At 43.4% G+C, this 12,881-nt stretch overlaps 1 protein-coding gene across 2 annotated transcripts in view; it reads left to right on the forward strand.

Annotated features, from left to right (window-relative positions):
- GNE (glucosamine (UDP-N-acetyl)-2-epimerase/N-acetylmannosamine kinase) overlaps positions 1-12,881 on the forward strand; it is a 91,018-nt gene that overhangs the window by 32,717 nt on the left and 45,420 nt on the right. Inside the window, exon 1 of one of the 2 annotated variants that reach the window (XM_075825535.1) lies at positions 5,569-5,683. The exons of the other annotated variant lie outside the window; for it this stretch is intronic. The gene's annotated coding sequence lies outside the window, so the exon portion shown is untranslated. Of the gene's footprint in view, positions 1-5,568; positions 5,684-12,881 lie in introns of those variants that run through there. 2 annotated transcript variants of the gene reach the window in all.

Raw genomic sequence — 12,881 nt, forward strand, 5'->3', positions numbered from 1 at the left:
ACCTCCGGGTTGCCATGTACGGAAGCCTCGGAGGAGCATCCTCCTGCCGCTCCTCCGAGACTTCCTGTCAGTGTGACTGTCACGTCACAATGACAGTTGGAGTGCATTACACTACGTGTGTAGTGTAATGCATTCCAGCAGCGATCAGAGCTGCAAGTCTAAGACCTCATTCACACGACAGGGTTTCCCGGCCGGGTGCCGGCCGTTCATAAATCGGCCGGCACCCGGCTGCATTAGGAATAATAGACCCCTAATGGGGCTATTCACACGACCGATTTTTTGACGGCCGGTAAAACCGGGCGTCAAAAAATAGGACATGCTCTATTTTCGGCCGGATACCCGGCTGCCCGGCTCCCATAGAAGTCTATGGGGCCGGGTAATACACGGCCATCACCGGAATGTGTCCCGAGTGATGGCCGGGTTTTCCGTCGCTTGCGCTCTATCTCCTCCTCCTCACAGCGCAGAGTGCACGTGAGGAGGAGGAGTTGATGCCATTCGGACGACTGGCTGTACGCTGTACACTGTGTGGCAGGGCCGGGGTGTACAGCAGGTGGAAGGGAGCACTGCGCTGGCTCCCTTCCCCTGCTTGTTTTAAAAGCGCTCTGGCTCGGCCCACCTTCCATGGCGCCGCTAGCAGCTGCTGCGGCTGCTTCTACTGTAGTGATGCCACTATAGCAGAGCAGGGAGGTATCTCCCCGCTCTGCTATGTGCTAGCCCCACTTTAGCTCCTTGAAGGAGCAGAATCCCTGTGTGTTCGGGGATTCCGCTCCTGGACAGAGCGCTTGATATCTGTCCATATCTGGGCAGTGACATCAGGGGAAACTGCTGAAGCGAAATCCTCGAACACATGGGGATTCCCCTTCAGGAGTTGCCGCTGATGTCACTGTCCAGATCTGCCCGGCCCGGAACGGATGCAAAACTTTATGCAAACCGGCCGGGCAAAATGGCCGATTTTACCGGCCGACACTCGGGCTCGGGCGGGACCCTGTCGTGTGAATCCCGCCTAAGTGTCCCCTAGTGGGACAAGTGAAAAAAGTAAAAAAAAAAAAAAAAATGTTTTAAAAAAGTGTCAAAATAAAAGTTGTAAGTTATATAAACAAACACTTCATTTTTTTCCTATAATAAGTCTTTCATTATAGGAAAAAATGAACACGTTAAAAAAAGTACACATATCTGGTATCACCGCGTTCGTAACGACCCCAACTATAAAACTATAATGTTATTTTTCCCGCACGATGAACACCCCAAAAAAATCAATAAAAAACGACACCAGAATCGATTTTTTGGTCACCACCCCTCTCAAAATAGAGAATAAAAAGTGATCAAAAAGACGCATGTACCCGAAAATAATACCGATAAAAACTACAACCCGTCCCGCAAAAAACAAGCCCTTAGACCGCTTTTTTGACTGAAAAATAAAAAAGTTACGGCTCTCAGAATATGGTGACAGAAAATAAATTATTTTATAAAAAAGAGATTTTATTGCGCTAACGCTGCTAAACATAGAAAAAACTTATATACATATGGTATCACCGTAATCGTACCGACCCGCAGAATAAAATATAATGGTCGTTTATAGTGCACGGTGAACGCCGCAAAAAATAAAACTAAAAAACATTGTCAGAATTGCTTGTTTTTGGTCACCCAGCTTGCAAAAAACTTTAATAAAAAGTGATCAAAAAAATCGCATGTATCCCTTGTGAAAATGAGAAAATTCAACATTTTAGTGGAAAAAAATTGTGATATTAATTTTCTCCGCCTAATTCTAATAAATTCTGCAAAAGACCCATGAAGTCTAAATGCTCACTATACCCCTAGAAAAATTCCTTGAGGGGGGTTTCCAAAATGGGGGGGCTTCCACTGTTTTGGTCTCCCCAGGGCGTTGCAAAGGCGGCATGGCACCAAAAAACAATCCATCAAAATCCGTGCTCCAAAATCCAAATGGCGCTACTTCCCTTCTGAGCGCTGCCATGGGTCCAATCAGCAGTTTATTACCACATATGGGGTATTGCCGTAATCAGGAGAAAATGCTTTACAGATGTTGTGGTTATTTTTTTCCTTTATTCCTTGTAAAAATTTAAAATTTCTATGATTTTTCAGAAAAAAAGTTGATTTTCATTTTCACTGCCTAATTCCACTAAATTCTGCAAAAAACCTGTGTGGTCAAAATGCTAACTATACCTCTAAAAAAATTCCTTGATAGGTGTAGTTTCCAAAATGGGGTCCCTTTTGGAGGGTTTCCCCTGTTTTGGTCCCTCCAGGGGGTTACAAACGCGACATGGAACCGAAAACCAATCCAGCAAAATCCATGCTCCAAAATCCAAATGGCACTCCTTCCCTTCTGAGCCCTGCTGTGGGTCCAATCAGCAGTTTATTACCACATATGGGGTAATGCTGTAATCAGGAGACATTGCTTTACAAATGTTGGGGTGATTTTCTTCATTATTCCTCGTAAATATTAAAAATTTCTATGTTTTTTCAGAAAAAAGTAGATTTTCATTTTTACAGACTAATTCTAATAAATTTAGCGAAAAACCTGTGCGGTCAAAATGCTAACTATACACCTAGATAAATTCCTTGAGGGCTGTAGTTTCCAAAATGGGTTCACTTTTGGGGTGTTTCCATTTTTTTGGCATCATAAGACCTCTTCAAACCTGACAAGGTGCCTAAAATATATTCTAAAAAAAAGGAGGCCCAAAATCCACTGGGTGCTCCTTTGCTTCTGAGGCCGGTGCTTCAGTCCATTATCACACTAGGGCCACATGTGGGATATTTCTAAAAACTGCAGAATCTGGGCAATAAATATTGAGTTGCATTTCTCTGGTAAAACCTTCTGTGTTACAAAAAAAAAAAATGTATTATAAATTAATTTCTGCAAAAAAAATAAAATTTGTAAATTTCACCTCTACTTTGCTTTAATTCCTGTGAAACGCCTAAAGGGTTAAAACACTTTGTGAATGCTGATTCGAATACCTTGAGGGGTGCAGTTTTCAAAATGGGGTGACTTCTGGGGATTTTCTAATATATAAGGCCCTCAAAGCCACTTAAGAACTGAACTGGTCCCTGAAAAAATAGCCTTTTGAAATGTTCTTTAAAATGTGAGAAATTGCTGCTAAAGTTCTAAGCCTTGTAACGTCCTAGAAAAGTAAAAGGATGTTCAAAAAACGATGCAAACATAAAGTAGACATATGGGAAATGTTAACTAGTAACTATTTTGTGTGGTATTACTATCTGTTTTACAAGCAGCTACGTTTAAATTTAGAAAAATGCTAATTTTTGCTAATTTTTTCTAAATTGTGGTGTTTTTCAGAAATAAATACCAAAATTATCGACAAAATTTTTTCACTAACATAAAGTACAACATGTCACGAGAAAACCATCTCAGAATCGCTTGGATAGGTAAAAGCATTCCAGAGTTATTACCACATAAAGTAACACGTCCGATTTGAAAAAATCGGCTGGGTCCTGAAGGCCAAAACAGGCTGGGTCCTGAAGGGGTTAAATATGAATATCTGCAAAAAAAAAAAAAAAAAAACATTTGTAAATTTCACCTCTACTTTGCTTTAATTCCTGTGAAACGTCTAAAGGGTTAAGAAACTTTCTAAATGCTGTTTTGAATACCTTGAGGGGTGCAGTTTTCAAAATGGGGTGATTTATGGGGACTTTCTAATATATAAGGCCCTCAAAGCCACTTTAGAACTGAACTGGTCCTTGTAAAAATAGCCTTTTGAAATTTTCTTGAAAATATGAGAAATTGCTGCTAAAGTTCTAAGCCTCGTAACGTCCCAGAAAAATAAAAGGACTTTTAAAAAACGATGCAAACATAAAGTAGACATATGGGAAATGTTAATTAGCAACAATTTTGTGTGGTATAACTGCCTATCTTACAAGCGGATACATATTAAAGATACTCTGTTACCACATTATAAGTGGCCTATATTGTACATGATGTGATCGGCGCTGTAATGTAGATTACAGCAGTGTTTTCTATTTAGAAAAACGATCATTTTTGCCGGAGTTATGATCTATTTTCTCAATGAACAACTGGGCGTGTTTTACTGTATGGCCAAGTGGGCGTTGTACAGAGGAGTGTATGACGCTGACCAATCAGTGACCAATCAGCGTCATACACTTCTCCCCATTCATTTACACAGCACATCACGATATAGCTATATCGCTATGTGCAGACACATAAACACACACTAACATTACTGCAGTGTCCTGACAATGAATATACATTACCTCCAGCCAGGGCGTCATGTGTGTTCAGAATCCTGACACTACAGCACAGGAAGCGTAATCTCGTTGTAAATGATAGTTTACAGCGTAATCTCGCGTGATTACGCTTGCTGTGCTGTAGTGTCGGGATTGTGTTACCGAAGTGTCAGGATTCTGAATTACATCACGTCCTGGCTGGAGGAAATGTATATTGATAGTCAGGACACTGTTTTTGTGTATGTGGCTGCACATAGTTATCTAGCTATATCGCTATCTGCAGTGTAAATGAATGGAGAGAAGTGTATGACGCTGATTGGTCACTGATTGGTCAGCGTCATACACTTCTCTCCACAACGCCCACTTGGTCATCTAGTAAAACCCGCCCAGTTGTCCATTAAGAAACTCATTAGCATAAAGCTAAAATAGGTCATAACTCCGTCAAAAATGATAGTTTTTCTAAATAAAAAACACTGCTGTAATCTACATTACAGCGCCGATCACATCATGTACAATATAGGCCACTTATAATCTGGTGACAGAGCCTCTTTAAATTGAGAAAAATGCAAATTCTTGCAATTTTTTTGCAAAATGTTGGTGTTTTTCACAATTAAATACTGAATATATCGACCAAATTTCCCACTAACTTAAAGTCCAATGTGTCACTAGAAAACAATCTCAGAATCGCTTGGATAGGTAAAAGCATTTCGACGTTATTACCACGTAAAGTGAAACATGTCAGATTTGAAAAATGAGGCTCTGTCAGGAAGGTCAAAAGTGGCCAAAGCGGGAAGGGGTTGAGGTGTGTCCCAATACTTTTGTCCATGTAGTGTATATAAAACAAACTACCTTTCACTAGTACCACCTCATACTACAGAATCCACTTGCTATGGATGCAGAAAATCCATTTATCTTTTGTCATCATTATATCCTACACACTCTTTTCGATTTGAAACAGTTTGAGGAAAAAAAAACGTGACTAGTCTGTTCTCTTTCCCTATTTTGACGGAGCTCCCCTTTTAAATGCAGCACTTTATTGCAGCAAGAATAACCCGCTATGAATGTCATGCAATATGGTTGCGATTTTCCATTGTGTACGTTGAGGCAACACGAAACCCTCTGTATTACAGCAGGGGTCACGGCACTGGAAGTACATAAGTCAATATTTGAGCTCAGGGCAGCCTGGTATCTGTGGGGAAGCATAGAACGCACAGCGCAGTCATTCCTGACACGAGGTAACCACGCCCACGGAGGCGTTCGCTTCACAAAACCTAATGACCGCACGTCTTCGACGAGCTCATGATCACGCCCTTTGCATAGCTGTCCGTGTTGTGTCCGCCCATTTCCCCTCAGGAGCCCCTCCCCTCAGGCCGCATCGTCCTGCAGAATCTCGTTCCCGTTCGTCTTGCCGCATCTTGTTTCGTGATTGCGCATTATCTGTGCTGGGTCCGCTGAACACCCCCTCCAGGTAAATAGTGATGAGACCCGGGAAGAAGCTCTGATGTGTACGTGTGGCAGTACCACTTGGGGAGGGGGGGGGGGGGTTTATTATATTATTTACTGTGAGCCCTCCTCCTACTCTTGTGTTTTTCCCCTGGCATATACTTTATACATTGTCTTCATAGTTGTTTCCTTTTAGCTCATCTTTAAATAACTTTATTTTAGAGGTCACTTGTTAAGTGTGGATATCTTAAAATACATTTTAGGTGGCCTCTGAGTTTTTCTTCATTACAAATATAATACAATGGTATACCTCCCAACTTTGAAGTATCGCGTAGAGGGATAACCGATATATGCGCGCTGCAATTTTTTTCCTTTTAAGCCATGCCTCTAACCCCGCCCATTCACTGCCCACACACACCCATGTTCAACCCACACCGTATCATGCTCAACCCACACCGTATCCTGCTCAACCCACACCGTATCCTGCTCAACCCACACCGTATCCTGCTCAACCCACACCGTATCCTGCTCAACCCACACCGTATCCTGCTCAACCCACACCGTATCCTGCTCAACCCACACCGTATGATGCTCCCATTGTTCCTCCCCACAGTGAAATGCCCCGATAGAACCCCCACACAGTATAATATCCAATAGTGCCTCCCACAAAGTATAATGCTAAATAGCTGCCCCACACGTATAATGCCCCTATAGCTGCCTGCATACAGTATAATGCACACACAGATTCTCCCATACAGTATAATGCCTCCATAGCTGCCCCATACAGTATAATGCCACTGTCACGATCTGTGGGTATGTGGATCCACTAGAGTATCCAATAATACAAAGTCCAGCACAAGGTTACCTGAATAGTCCCGACAGTCGCAGTGGCTAGGCACAGATGGCACTTTAGACGGCAGACGATGCAGAGCGTGGCAGATGACACCAGGCGTAGGGTAACACAGAAGGCGTGACCAGAGGCACAACACGACTCCAACTACTAAGGCACAGGAACAACGGTAGCACGGGATACAGGTAACAGGTACGGGAACACTGAGAACAGGATAACGTTAAAGGACCATTTGCAAGACTAACATGGGTAAATACAACAACTCTCAGGCAATGGGTGAAAGGGCAGGGCCCTGGTTAAAGTCCAGCGTGGTCATGGGTTAATTGGTAATTATTTTCATGTGCGCGCTGACCCTTTAATGCCAGGCACGAGCGTGCACGCGCACCCTACGGGACACAGCCAAAGGAAGCGTAAGTGAGCGCTGGCGTCTCCTGGGGAGGAAATGCTGCCCAGCGCTCACTGATCCATGGCTGCGGCCGCCAAGGGCACTACAGTATCCCCCCTCTTCTTGGGGCCACAGCAAGAGAGAAACTTCTTAATGAGGGTAGGAGCATTGAGGTTCTCCTCTGGCTCCCAGGACCTCTTTTGGACCAAACACCTTCAATTCCACTAAATAAAAAGATCTTCCTTCTACTTTTTTGGTGTCCAGGATCTCCTTAACCTCTAATATATCAAAAAAACGTTTGGGGCAACTGCAGGACTAGGAGTCTAGGTGTAGCGGTTCAGGACCACAGGCTTCAGGAGGGAAACATGAAAGGAGTTGGGGATCTTGAGGGTAGGAGGCAGCCGAAGCTTATAGGAGACGGGGTTGATCTGCTGCAGGATCTCGACGGGTCCGAGGAACCTGGGAGCAAACTTGTATGATGGCACCTTCAGCCGGATATTCCTAGAGGACAGCCAGACCTTGGTGCCCGGAAGAAACTGAGGCGGCTCTCTTCTCCTTGTGTCTGTCTTTCGTTTCATGCGGTCGACCGCCAGCAGAATAGAGTATTGGGTCTGCTGCCAGACCTGCAGGAAGTCCCTGAACGCAGAGTCAGCTGCGGGCACCTGGGACGTAGCGGACACCGGCAGAGAAATTCGTGGCTGGTGGCCATAAACGATGAAGAACGGTGTGGCAGCAGTGGACTCTCTTATGTGGTTGTTATAGGAGAACTCGGCCCAAGGAAGAAGCTGCACCCAGTCATCATGCTGCCTGGAGATGAAAAGGCGCAGATAGTTCTCCATGATTTGATTGATCCTCTCGACTTGACCATTGGACTGGGGATAGTAGGCTGAGGAAAAGTCCAACTTCACATCAAGGAGTTTACAGAGGGCTCTCCAGAACTTTGAGGTAAACTGAACCCGCCGATCAGACACGATATGCAGAGGTAAGCCATGCAGGCAGAAGATGTGTTGAATGAAGAGGTTGGCCAGTCGAGAAGCAGAAGGTAGACCGGTCAGCGGAACAAAATGAGCCATTTTCGAGAATCGGTCCACCAGCACCCAGACCGTACTGCATCCAGCAGAGGGAAGTAGGTGCATGACAAAGTCCATTGCTGTATGCTGCGAGGGAGCATTGAGCACATGCAGCGGTTGGAGCAGACCAGCAGGCTTGGAGTGAGCAACCTTTTTAGCAGCGCACAACGTGCAGGACGAGACAAAGTCCCCGATGTCTTTGGGCAGCGTGGGCCACCAGAAATTACGGACAATCAGATCTCGGGTCTTATGGGCACGCTCTGGGCGGGGATTCCGCTCCAGGAGTAGACCCTGACGTCACTGTCCATATATGGACAGTAATGTTAGGGGCTCCTCTAGGAGCGGAATCCCGGGGCTGAGTGTTATTGACGCTGTAGCAGGGGATTCGGCTCCTGGAGAAAACCCTGGCGTCACTATCCATACATGGACAGTGACATTAGGGGCTCCTCTAGGAGCGGAATCCCCAGCCAGAGCGTCAACTAAGCTCTGGCTGGGGATTAAACTCCTGGAAGGAGCCCCTGACTTAACTACAGTTACGTCAGGGGCTCCCTATATGAGCTGAATCGCCGGCCACAACGCTCTGGCCAAGGATTCCACTCCTGGAGAAGCCCCTGACATCGCTGTCCATATATGGACAGTGATGTCAGGGGCTCCCTTTATGAACGGTAAATTGTTGGAGTTCCGGTGGCTGCAATGGCAACCGGAGGCCTAATACTGACCTCCCGGTCTGCCTAGCACGGAAATCGGAGGCGGGCCTGAAAAGCTTCCGTAGCCGATGGCAAGATGGCTCAGGAGCTGAGCCGGCGTCATCCGCGGTGGATGTCAGCTGTATGTTACAGCTGACATCCACCTGTAACGGCAGGAACCAGAGCTAGCTCCGATCCCTGCCATTAACCCATTAGATGCAGCGATCGCTGCATCTTAGAGGTTGCTAGCAGATCGGCAGGCCTGCCATACAATCAGGGCTGCCGACTGCTACCATGGCAACAATGGCCTCCTGCTCAGCCATTAACTCCTTAAGGACGCAGCCACTTTTTGACCAAATGACACAGCCTAATTTTTTAAATGACGTGTCACTTCATGTGGTAATAACTCCGGAATGCTTTTACCTGTCCAAGCGATTCTGAGATTGTTTTCTCGTGACATATTGTACTTTGTTAGTGAAAAAATGTGGCCGATTTAAATTCAATATTTTTTTGTGAAAAACACAAATTTAGAGAAAATTTGCAAAAATTACGTTTTTCTAAATTCAAATATCTGCTTGTAAGACAGATAGTTATACCACACAAAATAGTGACTAGTTAACATTTCACATATGTCTACTTTGTTTGCATCATTTTTTGAACATCCTTTTATGTTTCTAGGACGTTACAAGGCTTATAAGTTTAGCAGCAATTTTTCAAATTTTCAAGAAACTTCAAAAGGTGAATTTTTTTTTATTTTTTTTTAGTGAACAGTTCAGATCTGAAGTAGCTTTGAGGGCCTTATATTAGGAGCCCCCACAAATCATCCCATTTTAAAAACTGCACCCCTTAAAGTATTCAAAACAGCATTTAGAAAGTTTCTTAACCCTTTATGCGTTTCACACGAATTCAAGCAAAGCGGAAGGCAAATTTGCAAATTTCATTTTTTTTTTTAAGAAAATCCATTTTAACCCCTTCCCTCTTTAGCCACTTTTGACCTTCCTGACAGAGCCTCATTTTTCAAATCTGACATGTGTCACTTTATGTGGTAATAACTCCGGAATGCTTTCACCTATCCAAGCGATTCTGAGATTGTTTTCTCGTGACACATTGGACTTTATGTTACTGGCAAAATTTGCTCGATATGTTCAGTATTTAATTGTGAAAAACACCAAAATTTAGCGAAAAATTGCAAAAATTAGCATTTTTCTCAATTTAAATGTATCTGCTTGTAAGACAGGCAGTTATAATACACAAAATTGTTGCTAATTAACATCCCCCATATGTCTACTTTAGATTGGCATCGTTTTTTGAACATCCTTTTATTTTTCTATGACCTCACAAGGCTTAGAACTTTAGCAGCAATTTCTCACATTTTCAAGAAAATTTCAAAAGGCTATTTTTACAGGGGCCAGTTCAGTTGTGAAGTGGTTTTGAGGGCCTTATATATTAGAAACCCCAAAAAAGTCACCCCATTTTAAAAACTTCACCCCTCAAAGTATTCAAAACAGCATTTAGAAAATGTCTTAACCCTTTAAACATTTCACAGGAATTAAAGCAAAGTAGAGGTGAAATTTACAAATTTCATATTTTTCTGCAGAAATACATTTTTAATACAATTTTTTTTATAACACAGAAGGTTTTACCAGAGAAATGCAACTCAATATTTGTTGCCCAGTTTTTGCAGTTTTAGGAAATATCCCACATGTGGCCGTAGCGTGCTACTGGACTGAAACACCGGCCTCAGAAGCAAAGGAGCACCTAGTGGATTTTGGGGCCTTATTTTTGTTAGAATATATTTTAGGCACCATGTCAGGTTTGAAGGGCTCTTGCGGTGCCAAAACAGTCAAAATCCCCCAAAAGTGACCCCATCTGGGAAACTAGACACCTCAAGGAAATTATCTAGGGGTGTAGTGAGCATTTTCACCGCACAGGTTTTTTACCGAAATTATTGGAAGTAGGCCGTGAAAATTAAAATCAACATTTCTTCAAAGAAAATGTAGGTTTAGCGATTTTTTTTCTCATTTCCACAAGGACTAAAGGAGAAAAAGCACCGCAAAATTTGTAAAGCAATTTCTCCCGAGTAAAACAATACCTCACATGTGGTAATAAACGGTTGTTTGGAGACACGGCGTGGCTGAGAAGGGAAAGAGCGCCATTTGGCTTTTGGAGTTCACATTTAGCAGGAATGATTTGCGGAGGCCATGTCACATTTACAAAGCCCCTGAGGGGACAAAACAGTGAAAACCCCAAACAAGTGACCCCATTTTGGAAACTATACCCCTTGAGGAAATTATCTAGGGGTATAGTGAGCATTTTGACCCCACAGTTTTTTTGCAGAAATTATTGGAAGTAGGCCCTGAAAATAATAATCTACATTTTTTCAAAGAAAATGTAGGTTTAGCTAATTTTTTCTCATTTCCAGAAGGACTAAAGGAGAAAAAGCACCACAAAATTTGTAAAGCAATTTCTCCCGAGTAAAACAATACCCCACATGTGGTAATAAACGGCTGTTTGGACACACGGCAGGGCTTAGAAGGGAAAGAGCACTATTTGACTTTTTGAGATCACATTTAGCAGGAATGATTTGCGGAGGCCAGGTCACATTTGCAAAGCCCCTGAGGGGACAAAACAATGAAAACGCCCAAAAAGGGACTCCATTTAGGAAACTACACCTCTTGAAGAATGCATCTAGGGGTGTAGTGAGCATTTTGACCCCACAGATGTTTCATAGAATTTATTAGAATTAGGCAGTGAAAATAAAAACAGTCCTTTTTCTTCAATAAGACGTAGCTTTAGCGCAAATTTTTTCATTTTCTCAACAAATAAAGGAAAAAAAGAACCCAACATTTGTAAAGCTATTTCTCCCGAGTACGGCAATACCCCATATGTGGTCATAAACTGCTGTTTGGGCAAACGGCAGGGCTCAGAAGGGAAGGACCGCCATTTGGAGTGCAGATGTTGCTGGATTGGTTTCTGGGCACCTGTGGGCCCAAAACAGTGGAAACCCCCCAGAAGTGACCCCATTTTGTAAACTACACCCCTCAATGCATTTACCAAGGGGTGTAGTAAGCATTTTAACCCTGCAGGTGTTTTGTAGAAATTAGTGTGCGCTCAATGTTGCAGAGTGAAAATGGGATTTTTTTCCATAGATATGCCAATATGTGGTGCCCGGCTTGTGCCACCATAACAAGACAGCTCTCTAATTATTATGCGGTGTTTCCCGGTTTTAGAAACACCCTACATGTGGCCCTAATCTTTTGTCTGGACATATGACAGGGCTCAGAAGTGAAGAGTACCATGCGGAGTGGAGGCCTAATTTGGCGATTTACAAAGTATTGGTTCACAACTGCAGAGGCTCAGATGTGAAATAATAAAAAGAAACCCCTGATAAGTGACCCCATTATGGAACTGCACCCCTCAAGGCATTTATTAAGGGGTGTAGTGAGCATTTTCACCCCACAGGTCTTTTCCATAAATGAATGCGCTGCGGATGGTGCAAATTAAAAATTTATATTTTTCCCTAGATATGCCATTCAGTGGCAAATATGTCATGCCCAGCTTATGACGCTGGAGACACACACCACAAAAATTGTTAAAAGGGTTCTCACGGGTATGACGGTGCCATATATGTTGAAGGAAACTGCTGTTTGGGCACGCTGTAGGGTTCATGGCCGAGGGAGCACCATTTGGCTTTTGGAGAGCGGATTTTGCTTGGTACTATATTTGTTTGAGTATTGCTGGTGTTTTATAATGTGGGGGTACATGTAAGCGGGGCGGAGTATATAAGGGGCATAGTCAGGTGGTATAAAAAAATAAAAATAATCCATAGATGTGTGTTACGCTGTGAAGCAATCCTTTCTGCACAGGCCGGTGTCGCACTGATAAATGGTGTCATTTCTTATCCCCCTTTTGGTCCACACTCCGCGCCTTTGTAGTTTGGGGAATTTTGCTGGGAAAGTATTATCCTGGTATAATACGGGCACCGTCGCTTCCATCGGATATGATTGGGCCCTCCCTTCCTGGTTCCCTAATTTTAGGTCCTTGATAAATCGCCTCTTGAAACAGAAGAAATGTTCTCCTCGGGCACAACTGCATATTTTTTTATTTCCTGACTTATTGGAGCCATAACTAATTTTATTTTTCATAGACGTAGCGGTATGAGGGCTGGTTTGTTGCGGGACGAGCTGTAGTTATTATTGGTACCATTTTGGGGTACATGTGACTTTTTGATC

The sequence above is a fragment of the Rhinoderma darwinii genome, chromosome 1, assembly GCF_050947455.1.
Source record: "Rhinoderma darwinii isolate aRhiDar2 chromosome 1, aRhiDar2.hap1, whole genome shotgun sequence".
NCBI lineage: Eukaryota > Metazoa > Chordata > Amphibia > Anura > Rhinodermatidae > Rhinoderma > Rhinoderma darwinii.